This window comes from Agelaius phoeniceus, chromosome 27, assembly GCF_051311805.1.
Source record: "Agelaius phoeniceus isolate bAgePho1 chromosome 27, bAgePho1.hap1, whole genome shotgun sequence".
Lineage (NCBI taxonomy): Eukaryota > Metazoa > Chordata > Aves > Passeriformes > Icteridae > Agelaius > Agelaius phoeniceus.
This window is the reverse complement of record NC_135291.1, coordinates 5,838,464-5,851,729: the sequence shown is the minus strand read 5'-3', so window position 1 is coordinate 5,851,729 and position 13,266 is coordinate 5,838,464.

Genomic DNA, 13,266 nt, shown 5'->3' with positions numbered 1-13,266 from the left:
AGAAGATTCAATCAAACGGGTTTACCGGAAAAAGAAAATCCCATTAAACTCTGCAAGCAAGAGATGTTTTTATATGCATAAGTTTGTGTATGTGATTTTAACCTAATCATTGTAGAACACGTTACTAGTCTCCCTGAAATAGTATATAAGCGTTTGAATCCCACAATAAAATTGGATTCTGATCACTGAGTCAGTCTTCCCTGTCTCTCTCCATCACCAACACTGTCCTGCCTGGCAGCATCTGCTTCTGATCGGCCTCTTCCCTTCCCTGGCTCCCAGTCCAGCTCATCCCGTCCAGGGCTGGGTGTTCACCATCTCTGCCCCTGGGCACTTCCCATGGCCAGCAAAGCCCCCTCTGCTTTTGCCAATGGCTCGAGCCATTAACCTGGGACATTTCAGGCCCTCACAGCTCTGCTCCCCAAAAGCGCAGAGGGATGGGTGGTGCCTCAAAACGACTCCATCCCACTGAAAATGGCTCAACTCCACCTCCAAACAACTCAATCCCACCTCAAAATTTTGGGGTATCTCCTGAGCCCCAATTACTCCCAGTTGTGGATGTTCCTTGTCCACAAACTTCACCCAGTTGTTGCCATCGGGGAAATGACAGTGGGCTTTTCCCCAAAAATGGAACGCACCTGTGTGGGAAAGGAGACAGGTGAGGGGGTGCCTCCCCTCACCCCCCAACAGACCCCATCACCCTACAGCAGGCTGAGGGCTCAAGGGACCACCCTGGATCCCCCATTCCCACTCCCCTGTTCCCCACGGCCACCACAGCACTGGCTGCTGGGTGGGGACACCCCTACTGTCAGCCCCCCAGGGAGGGATGGGGGAGGTTGGGGACCCAACAAGATGGGGACCCGGGAGAGAGAGAGCAAGAAGGGGCTCCCTGTTGCAGACTCACAAGGAGCAGCCAGTCCCAGTGCCCCTTCATGTTGTGAAATGGACTGTATCAAGAACCTCGTAGCAGGAGGCTGGAACAGCAGACGTGAGCACACCCGGGGTGGGAAACCAAGTGTACCAAAAACTCTGAAACCATGCCTGGAGCCACAGAGGTCCAATGGACATGAGGTGTGTGAGAAACGAGTGTTGTTCCTTTGCTAAGTTGTAAATGTAAGTTATAAGCTAAGTGTTGCTAAGTGTTGTTTTTCTGTCAAGTTGCTAAGTAGAATGTGGAAGTTATAGCTGTAAGTTAGGTTAAATTCTGTTAAGTGTTATTGCTCTGTTGAATTGCTAGGCCTAAGGTATAAGTTAAGTTACAAATTAAGGTAGAAGTTAAAGTGCTGCTTAGTGTTATCGTTTTAGGCCAAGTTTCTTTTAATCCTTGCCCACACTGTGTTTTGTCCCATGCCCCTAAACACAACATACACACCCCGCCATCATCCCCTAGATAGTTGTCAGTTCATTTCTGTTTTGGCTGTCTGGAATTTGTTTGGTTTTGTTGTTGCTTGTTTTCTTTTGTTGTGCCTTAGCTGTCCTGTAGGCAGTAGAGTTAATCTTGCCAATGAAATTGTTGTGCTTTGTTGCTTAATGTTACCCTGATTGAAAAGGGTATTGTCCAATTAATTATCTCCCAGATAATTATGTAGCCATCTCAGTGGCCAGGACCTGAAGGGGTGTGGAGTTCAAACCACTGAGAGCATCCAGACCAGGTCTTTCAAATGCACTGTATAAGGGGGCTTGGGAATAAATGTTCTCTGTTACCACATGAACTCGAGGGTGAGCAGTCTTTGTCTCCTGCCCTCTCCCCCTAACTCGTGACCTTGAATCATGATTTTAAAGGGTTAAGATTTTAGCTGAGGGTCAGAACCAATATTGAAGTTAGATACACTGACAATAGGTTAATGATTATTAGATGCTTAAGCTAAAAGTAATTATTATATTATGAACTCATTTGTAGAAAGAAGTGGAGCAAGTAAACCATTTTAGGAACATATTGAAACCTGTGGAGAGCTTTGTGGACAGTTGGCTAACTGAGAAAGGTCACGTGGACATAATACCACTGGTTAAGTTAGAAGGAGGCAAGTCTAGGATTCAGCAGTCAGTGTCCAACCACTGACAAGGACATTGTGCCCTTGGTGCAACAACAGGATAGAGGAGAGGATCTTTTGCCAAAAATATGAGGATAGTTTCAGCAAAATAACCAGAAGAATGTAGAAGTAGTAACAAAATAACCATAAGAATATAGAAGTAGGCATGGTTGACCGATAAGTAATTAACCAATAATGAGCTCAGCTTTGCAATATGTATAAGCTTCATTAACACCAATATAAATATGTGTGAACTATCAATAAAGTTTGAGACTTGCTGATCACTCATATTGAGTGCTGCATTTCTTCTGCCGATCCAACAAAAACCAGTAGAACAATGCCCAGCACCTGGACTCCATGTTAATCAATCATGAAGCAGAGGGCCTTGGATCATGACAGCGGGTCACAGAGATCTGACAAAGACTTTCCTGACTTCATCCCTGGGACCACTGACCCAATTCAAGACCACCAACACAAATCAAGGAAGAATTGTGCACGTGTGAAGGACTAATAGCCTCACTCTAATACAAAGTAGGTATGGGAGGTGCTGGAGTTATGCATATGTATTATTTTGGGAAATAAATAGATGGCAAAGAGCCTTGTGTGTGGTCACACATTTCAGGGATGAACGACCCCCCCTCCCCCGTGCTGCCCGCTGGTGTAATAAACACACCACTTTCTAACTTTATCTAGTTAGAGAGTCTTTGTCCGTGATCTTCAGTTTTAATGATTCAATTGGTGAGCCAGCCAGGAGGAGACTCTGCTGGGCTGTGAGACCAGCTCAGGTCATGGACCCCCTTGGGGCACCCCCGGGATATTCCTGGAAGAGTGGGCTCTGCTGCCCGGACTGTTCATCCAGCAGCAGACAAGAACCCCTGACTACTAAAACTCCAGACAAAACTGTATCTTTAAAAATTAAAACAGTCTTAAACAGTGACCTGTACGGCGTATGCATGGTCAGGAAAGGCTCTTTCGTAAGTCGTGGGAGATGTTCCACTTGCAACTTGTGCCTCTGTACTGTGCTTGCAGGCTGAAGTTGCAGTTGAAATCTGGTTAATCTGGTTGCCAGCAGAAAGAATTGTTGAACTGTTGTACCGAGCTTGGGCTTTTGTTGCTGACAGTAAGGGATTTTGCCATTTATTTCACCATAGAGGCCTCCGTTTGCTACCAACTGGTGCTAGCAGTCATAAGGGCAAATCCTGGTCTAAAGTTGTTACGTTATTGTGAATATGTCCTGACTGTGAGAACGATTGTGAGAGCATTTGTTGAGATGTGCTGTTAGCACGATGCAAGTGGGAGTTTGGACCCGCAGTTCTGTTTTTGGGCAACTGAAATGGCCAGAGAAAAACAAAGTGTGTGGGGTGCATGATACTTAATAAATTTCCTCCCAACTCTGTGTGTGTGTGTGTGTGTGTGTGTGTGTGTGCGTGCGTGTGTGTGTCTGTCTGTCTGTCTGTCTGTGTATCAGTGTTTTGGTTACAGGAACAGAATTTACTATAACACCCAGTTTTCACGTTAAAAGGGTTTGGACTCTGAAAAATTATAGGGCATGTTATGAATAAGAAGCTTGACTAGGCCAATATTCAAGCAGCAATCAATTTATTATTTAATATGGTAAAGTGTGAGCAATACAGCGCTGGGTACAGTGGGGGAAGTTTTCCCTCCAACTGCACACCGATAATTGATGGTTACAGGTATTTATAGGGGTACTCATCAGGTTGTTGTTTTTTTTTTTTTTTAACAGTTTCTATTTCTAATTTTTACTCATCAGCAATTTTTATTCTAAATCATTACATCACAATTCTATACACTATTGTGATTTGAATTTCTCAGGATGTATTTTCAAAGGAGTATCCCCAGATGGTGATGGTCCAGTTTCCAAAAGAAGAAAGACGAATCCCATCTGGTGGAGTCCAGCTCCCAAGATGTGTCTACTTTTTAATTGCAGAGACTATAAATCTCATAATAGTGATGTCCAGCTTCCCTTTGGTCGAAACCATAAGTCCTTGAGGTGATGTTCATCTTCCTTTCTCAAACTGTTTTTCTCTGCTTCAATAAGGCGTGAGATAAGCATATTTCCTATATATCTTCCAAAGCATCTTCCAAAGCTATAGTTTCAAGGATACAAGTAATATTCTAAAATTATACATCAAAAGGTTATTACTGCAGAGCTTTTTTATATGGATTAAATGCAAGCAAGAAGCAACATCCTTAACACCTTAATTCCAATGCTCCTAAATGAACCAGGGTTAATTTCAAACAAAAGATAGGTTCAAAGGCCTTTTTCTATGCTTTATTTTCCTCAGTTATTATTAGAATTCACAACTATCCCATTGTCGATGTCTACACATTTCGCATTCGCAAGTACACACTTCGCCTGTTTGTACCTGACACGAAACACAGCTTTGCATCTCACAGGCAGCGCTCTGCTGTTCAGGTGTTTATGTTTGTGGAATTTGAAGTACAGAGGTTGAGTGCTTTAGTGTAGTGTGTTTGTGTTTCCTGTGGGAATAATAAGATTGCGATATTGTTAGATTGCATGAAAGAGATTTTGTTAATTATTTGTGAGTTTATGTTGCAGTTGTGTTTGGAGCTGTGACGTATTTTTGAGGCAACACTTTCATTTTGTGTCAAAAGTTTTAAGTGCAGCACAGGTTGAGTGTGAAGTGGTAAAACTGGTTCGTTTGAAAGAGTTGATTAATTTTTGAGAGCTGAGACGTGAACATTTTTAAGCAAATTGGGGACAGACAAAGGACAGGGCCAGTTTGCCAAGAAAAAGTAGAAGCCTTTGATAAGAGTTTACTTGTGGTTTTAGGTACGGGGGTTGTGTTTGTAGATGCTGATTGCTAGAATCATAATAGGGGTAGTTTTGGTCAGAGAATCCAATCTGGCCAGACAGATAGAAGGAACTCCTTTGCTTCAGTGGTTTTAGCTCGACTCGTGGAAGTTTGTGAACCCAGTAAACTGGTGGACAGACAGGGGAAATTAGAGCATTTATTTAGAAGGTTTATATCAGATATCTGCTGAGAGACTAGTGGCTTTGGATTGGGAGCAACTGGCTGTGGAGAATCTAGAAAGCCAAGGAAGAGTGAATGGAATAGCTTGCATTTCTGGAAATTTTCCTGCAGCTTTTGGTGCATCTCGAGGTTGGCATTGTGCGTGGGTGTTACTGCAGTGTAAGATCTGTGCAGGATGTTACTATTGTTCTTCTGCTAACTGGTACAGAGAATGTGCCCAATGTCAACAGCTCCCTGATCAAGTTGATTTAGAACCAAAGATTTTAAAGCTGGTGTGTGGAAATTTAGTACCTGAGCTGTGGGCTGTGCGAGAAGAAGATTGGGAAAGGACTGTAAAAATCTGTGAAGCCAGGTTTGGGTGGAAGTGAGACAAGAAGCAAAGGAGGAGGTAATAAGGATTGGAGTAGGGTGTTGGTTTTGTTAAGGAGAAGGGGAGTGATGGGAAGCACCCAGAGTAAAGAGATCCCCAAAAGTAGTTCTTTAGGGTGTATTTTGGCACACTGGAAGGAACTAGTAGGGTATGGAGGGATAGAAAATAAAAGGACCCTAGTGAAATTTTCCACACAGTGGTGGCCACGCTATAGGCTTGAAGAGGGGGTCAGCTGGCCCCCAACTGGAATGCTACATTATGAGACTTTGTTACAGCTTATGTTTTTTTTGAGACGGGAGGAAAAATGGGAAGAGGTGACATATGCTGACATGTTTTTCTCCCTCCAGAACCACCCTGAGTGGCAGAGAGATTGTGGACTCAGAGCTCCCTCTGACCCCTTTGCATTGGCCCTGGAAAAAGATAATGAGACTAGTAGAGGGAGGATGAAATGGTGTTGTAATGCATGCTCCATAAATCAATGCTGCACACACCCAGACAAGGTATACCCAGCTGAGTCACTGGAGCAACAGCTGGGGAGTCTGTTTGAACCATCCCCTAGAATGCAAGGGGGGCAGAGAGGGACAGCAAATTCGGGATGGTTAACTGTCGTTATAGAGCACGACACAGCACAAAGTGCCATGACTCCATCAGAAGGGTGCAAGAGAGATTTATTATAGCAACATGTTGCTTTTATACTTTTTCAAGATATTTACATTCACTCAACGTACACATTCACTGCCCATTGGTTACAAGAAAGAAACAAAGTTCTCAGTGGGTGACCAAGTAGCCACACCATTCTGTGAGCCAGCTAGAGTCCCTACCTTTTTACTTTTTCTCCTTCATCATGTCTCCATGGTGACAGCCTTTGTGTCTTCCTCAGGAGAGATATGGGGCTTTCCTTTATCTTCAGGAGGCCTTCGCTGGCTCACAAGAACAGCACAGAATGTCTTTCCTACAGTTAACAACCTCAACTCCAGTTCCAGCTCTTATTCCACCTCCTAAGACTTCACCCTCAACTCCAGTTCCAGCTCTTGTTCCACCTCCTGACATCTCTGTCCAAACTCCAGCTTTTATTCCACCTCCTGACATCTCTGTCCAAACTCCAGCTCATATTCCATCCCCCACTCCAATTAAGGCTATTACTTTTTCAACCCCAGCTCCAGCTTTAAACAAAGCTATTTCTGTTTCAACTCCAGCTCCAGTTTTAAGTTCAACTGAATCAACTCCAGTTTCTATTTCAAATTCAGCTCCAGCTTCGACTCTATTCCCCACCTTGATTACTCTACTTACTCCTAAATCTCTCCCACTGCCCAGCAGCAACAGCGAGGAAGAGAAGCCCTCTCCAAAGGGTCCTACAGCATCCTGGACTCAGAAACAAACTAGGGAAATTATGCAAGCACCCTTGAGGGGGCAGTAAGTCCTGATGGGAAAACAATGTGAGTTAGAATTCCTTTTTCTACAATGGATTTAGAGGCTTGGGAAAAGATTGCTAAACGTTATTGAAGTGACCCAATAGATGTTGCAAAGAAATTAAAGTTTATGATTAAACAGCATCAACCTGACTGGACAGACCTCCAGCTGTCATTGGATGCCTTAACTGAGACAGGAAAACAACTGGTTTTAAAAGAAGCTAGGGATTTAGCAGAAGATGATTGGAGAATAACACAGAGCAGATTGAGAGATGTTTTTCCTCTTCAGGATCCATACTGGGATCCTAATAATGATAGTGATGTGCAAAAGCTAGAGAATTGTCAGAATATATAGTGCAGGGGTTGGAAAGACCAGTTCCTAAACCAATAAATTGGTCGTCCCTATATGCAACTTAGCAAGGTCCCTCCAAAACACCTTCTGGATTTCTAGAACATTGGCCGGATGCAATGTGTCATCATACAAGCTTAGATCTTCAATCTGAGGATATACCAAACATCTAGTGGGTTTATTTTTAGGACAATCTACAGGGGACATTAGCTGCAAACTTCAGAAGATACAGGGTGCGACAGCATGGGATTTAGAGACTTTGCTAGAAGAGGCATGGAGAGTATTTAGTAACCAGGAAGAAAAGTGCAAAGAAGGGATGAATTATTATTAGCAGTAGTAAGGAAAGAAAAAAAGGGAAACGTGGACAAGTGCCACTAAGGTAGGGAGCACCTTGGCTAAGGAGAGATCAATGTGCATTTTGCAAGAGAGGTGGACACTGGAAGAACCAGTGCCCGGAACGAAGAAAAGGCAATGAACAAAGAAGAGATCAAAAAGAGGGATGGTGGTTGCCCATGTTAAGGAAGATTGAGGTGGACTGGAGGATCCTACCCTAAGAGACCCTCTGGTTATGATGATACCGGGCAACAAAGAAAAGGAAATGGAATTCCTGATAGACACAACGGCAACACATTTGGTGTTAAATAAAGCTTTAATACTGATAATAGATGATTATGTCATGGTAAAGGGGGCAACTGGCCAATCTGAAAGAGAGTATTTTTGTAGGCCATTGAAATATAAACTTGGGAAACAATGGGAAACTCGCAAGTTTTTATATATGCCCAGTGCTCCATCAGCACTTTTGGGTAGAGATTTATTGGAACAATTAGAAGCAAAAATAATATTCAAAAACAGAGAGATTACTTTGGAGGTTAAGGACCAGCAATATGTGGAATCGTTAAGCCTGATGTTAATAACCAATGAGGCTAAAGTTGAAGGTGAAGATGAGACTCACAGGAAAATAGTGGATCAGATATTTCCTGGGGTGTGGGCTTCTAACATACCAGGGAGAACAAAGAATGCCCCCCCAGTGCAAATTAGGCTTGAATAAGGAAAACAATCAGTTATGGTCAAGCAGTACCCTTTGAGAAAGGAAGACAAGAGAAGGGATTAGCCCAGTAATTGAAAATTTTTTACAGATAGGGCTAATAAAGGACTATCAGTCTGAGTTCAGTACTCCTATTTTACCTGTTAAAAAGCCTGATTAATCATACCAAATAGTACAAGATTAAAGAGTTTTTAATAAGATAACTGAGGATTTATACACAGTGGTTGCCAACCCCAACACTCTGTTAACTCATTTAACTCATCTGAACTACATGGTTTAACATGGTTTACTGTTTTGGATTTAAAAGATGCTTTCTTTTGCCTTCCTCTCCATGAAGCCAGCCAGAAAATTTTTGCATTTGAGTGGAAAAACCCCAAAACTGGATGAAAAACCCAGCTAACACGGTCAGTTCTACCTCAAGGTTTTTAAGAACTCTCCCATATTTGAAGAGTAACTAGCAAAAGATATGGAATCCTGGGAAGATCCATCAGAAGGACAGCTGTTACAGTATGTGGACAACCTTCTGGTAGCTACCAAAACTCAAGAGGCATGTATAGAGTGGATGGTAAGTCTCTTCAACTTTTTGGGCCTACAGAGGTATCAAGTATCCCAGAAGAAAGCCCAGATGGTGAAGCAAACAGTTGTTTATTTGGGCTACGAGGTTAGTGCTGGACAAAGAACTTTAGGACGGGATCTCAAGGAGGCAATATGCCAGACCCCAATGCCCCAGACAGTAAAAGAACTGAGAACCTTTTTGGGCATAACTGGGTGGTGCAGGCTGTGGGTTTATAATTACAGACTGTTAGTCGAACCTGTATATGCCTTGATTACAGAAGGGAACAGAGATCTCCAATGGATGAAAGAAGCAACATGAGCCTTCAGCCAACTGAATAAGGCCCTTATGTCAGCTCCAGCCCTGGGACTTCCAGATGTGAGTAACCCATTCTTCTTGTTTTCTCACGAAAAGCAGGGAATTGCTTTGGGAATACCAGCACAAGATCTGGGCTCGTACTGCAGGGCAGTCACCTACCTCTCTAAGCAGCTGGATGCAGCAGCTAAGGGATGCCCAGGGTGCCCCAGAGCGGTTGTGGCAGTGGCAGTGAACATCCAGGAAGCACAAGTTCACCCTGGGCCAGAGGATGACTGTGCTGGTGTCCCACACAGTGTCTGCAGTGCTGGAAGTAAAGGGGGACATTGGCTCTCCCCACAGAGATTCTTGAAATACCAAGCCAGAATGGTGGAACAAGATGATGTAGAAATTGTGGTAACTAACATTGGGAACCCAGCTTCTTTCCTCAGTGATAGCATGGGAGAAATGGTGATCCATGACTGCCTGGGGACTATCAAAGCTACCTACTCCAGAGACCCGGATCTGAAGGACACCCCTCTCGAGGACACTGAGACCTGGTTCACTGATGGAAGCAGCTGCGTCATCAGTGGAAAAAGGCATGCTGGGTATGCAGTTACCACAAGCTGAGAGGTAATAGAGTCTGGATCATTACCAACCAACACCTTGGCACAGGAGGATGGAGTAATTGCCTTAACCCAGGCTTTAGAGCTGGCAAAAGGAGAGAAAATCAATATTTACACAGACTCAAGGTATGCATTTGGGGTAATCCTTGGGCATGGAGCACAAGGAAGGAAAAAGGACTGCTGAACTCACAAGGAAAAAGCATTAAACGTGCATAAGAGATAATAAAACTGTTGGAGGCAGTCCAGCAACCTGAAAAGGTAACCATCATGCACATCAAGGCACACAAAAAAGTGAGCTCTGAATTGGAGGAAGGAAATGAGCTGGCAGACAGAGAGGCAAAAGAACCAGCTAAAGGTAAGGTAATTGCTGAGAGAGTTGAGGCAGCCTCAATCCCAGATGGATAAATTTCTATCGAATGTAAGCCAAGGTACAGTAAAAAGGACAAGAGGCTTATTGAGAAAGAAAACTGAAGTTATAATCAAGAGGGGTGAACTATTACAGATGAAGGGAAAGGAAGGCTTGTGATCCTCTCTTATATGCTGTGGTCATTAGTGAAAGAGGAACATGAGAAAAAACATTGGGGGATAGATGCTTTGTATAATTACTTGAAAGACAGAATCCTCGCCAGAAACTTGCAAAGTGCAGTGATTCAGGTGACTCACCAATGTAGCCTTTGCCACCAAATTAATCCCAAAAATATTCCTAAACCAAAGCTTGGGCAAATTGGAAAATGATATGGACCTGGGCAACAATGGCAAATTGATTTTTCAGAACTACCCAGGAGAGGGGGATACTGATACCTGTTGGTGTTAACAGATACCTTTTCAGGGTGGCCAGAAGCTTTCCCTACTAGAACTGCCAAAGCAGGGGAGGTAACCAAAGCATTGTCACAAGAAATAATACCGTGTTTTGGAGTCCCAGCCACCATGTCTTCAGATAGGGGGCCACATTTTATTTCAAAAACTGTGCAGCAAATTAGCCTCCATTTAAGCATATTAGGAACTTCATACTCCGTATCATCCTCAGTCAAGTGGTCAAGTGGAGAAAATGAATCATTTGATTAAGCAGCAAATAATAAGACTGGGACAAGAGGTGAAGTTGCCTTGGCCTCAGGGTCTTCCATTAGCATTATTACAAATCCAGACCAAACCAAGAGTAAAGGAAAAACTGAGTCCCTTTGAAATACTGCATGGAAGGCCATATGGATATCAAGAAGGTACAGCACCCACTCAAGTAGGGGAAGAAACCCTACACAGATATGTGATGGCCCTAAACAAACAACTTAGAGAAATTGAGAAACATGTGGATGGGGCTTGAAGCAGAGAATTAGATGGACCCGTACATTATGTACAGCCTGGGGATTATGTATATGTTAAGTCTTTTGCAGAAAAGACTCTGGAACCACAGTAGGAGGGACCATTCCAAGTGCTCCTCACAACTTTTACTGCAATCAAGATTAAGGAACAAAGTGCCTGGATCCATCATTCCTGAGTGAAGAAGGCTCCTGAGGGACTCTGGAAAGCTGTACCAAGTGACAACAAACCGAAATTAAAACTTTTTTGGGAAAATAAATAGGGTGTGGGTGAAATGGAAGCATAGAAGCATAGAAGAATAGAAAAGTTTCTAGTTGTAATGGATAATCAAATAGGTGTAGCCTGGTGAGTTGTGGCATTTGTGATTACCACTATAGCCACAGCTAATGCAGCACTGCTGGTATATAATGTGACTGGTATATGTAAGTGCCAAGGGAAAACCTATGACTCCAACCCCTGTAAGTCTCTGGATCAGATGCTAAGAGTGACAAATGCATCTGTGTGGGAAGGGAAAGATATTTGGGGATGTGTATATGTGTTTGTCTGGGATGGGTTTCATAAATTTTATCAAAAACCCATGAAACTTATTCTAATTGTTCCTGAATGCTGTGATGAATGCTGTGACAAATGCTTAGCCAATTGTCTAGAGTTTAGACTCAAAATAGAAGGCTGTGCAATCAAGGATTTTAAGATTGATTATAATTTAACTCAATTTTGTACTGTTTCCCAAATGGATAAGGTTAAAATAACTCAACCAGTGCCAATACTGAGAGAAACCATGGCTACTCAAATCACTTTAGAACCCATGGTTTTCCCATAATTACCAAAATTGGAACATATGCTGTTAAGAAGACTGGAATTCAAAAATTGCTAATTAATCCAAAGTGGTCATTGAAACAGGTAGAGATGGCAATGCAGGTAGATGCCTCTGCCATTCAGTCTGAGTGTGCTCCATTTTTAAGGACCTCTTTTATGGACTGGACTACCTGGCTGCAGAAGCGTAAGCCTTATATGTGCAGACAGAAGAAAGACCTTACTGGATTATTGAGAACAGGACTAGGGGTTCTAAATACAATGGACTCAGAAGTATTAATGAACAAATTGATAGAACTTGGCAGTGATATGGTTAAATTACAACTCTTACAATCCTCCTTGTTGGCATTAGGTACCAGCCAGTGGAAATTGTCCAAAATGTTACCAGAATGGGAAAATGTGGATGAACGAGATAATCAACTGATAATTAATACCTTAGGCACACCTAGCGAGAACTTTTCTTTGGCCCTTGGGTGTACACAGGCACAATTGTGGATGCAATCAGTGGTGGCCTCAGTCATTAGGGACGGGGAGAAGGCATATTCCTTGCCAAAATTTGTAAAGTTGTTTGGGATAATGCCTCAGATTTAGAAAAAGGAACTTCAATCCTGTGGGTTTTAGTTAGTTTTACTTATGATTCCATGACAAATATGGTAACAGTTTTTGTTTTAACCATATATGATGCATCAGTGAGCTTGATATATCCAATTGTACCTTTAGGGCTAAATCATGAGGGGACCGTGCTATATCCTTTTGAACACAGAATGCGGGCACTAAAGGTTGAAGGAAGGTGGTGAACTATTAACTTAGAACCTTGCTCAATGAGGGGACAACTGGGGTGTATATGTGAAGGCAATGTAAGTGATGATAAAGATATTTGTTTAGATATAAAGTAAAGCATTTGTCACTTTGAAATACATCCCATTAACCAGACGGCAATAGCTGGAACCTGCGGGGTGTCCTGGCAGGGCAGGGGGATGTGGCGCCCAGCAGCAGAAGAAAGGTTCCCTGCTGGGTTGTGGTGGTGGCAGCAAATTCCTTTCTACAAGCGTCAGGTGTGACTGTCCTCCTCCGAAGCCCAGGAGAGAGAGAGCGTCCCCAACTACCCAATCTTTTCTCCTGCTTCTATCTCTGTCGTTCACCCCCCACCCCCAGAGAAACTCCCAAAAGAACTGGAGGAGTTCCCCCTCCCACTATCTTAAGCACATAGCCATTAGTGCTTCTTAGCAACTCAATGGGAAAAAATTCCACAAGTAACAAGGAAAGAAAAGAAAAAAAAAAAAACAATCCCCAACGGCTGCGCTGGCATCTAGCTGCTCGAGTTTTCCGCGGCTCTCTCTGTGCCCCGTGGTTTTCTGTGTGGCTGAAAAGCTTTTTTGGGCCAGGCAAAGAAAGGATTTTCCCTTCCTTGGTTGGGAGAGGCTGCAGCGCGAGCCTCGGAGTGCCTGG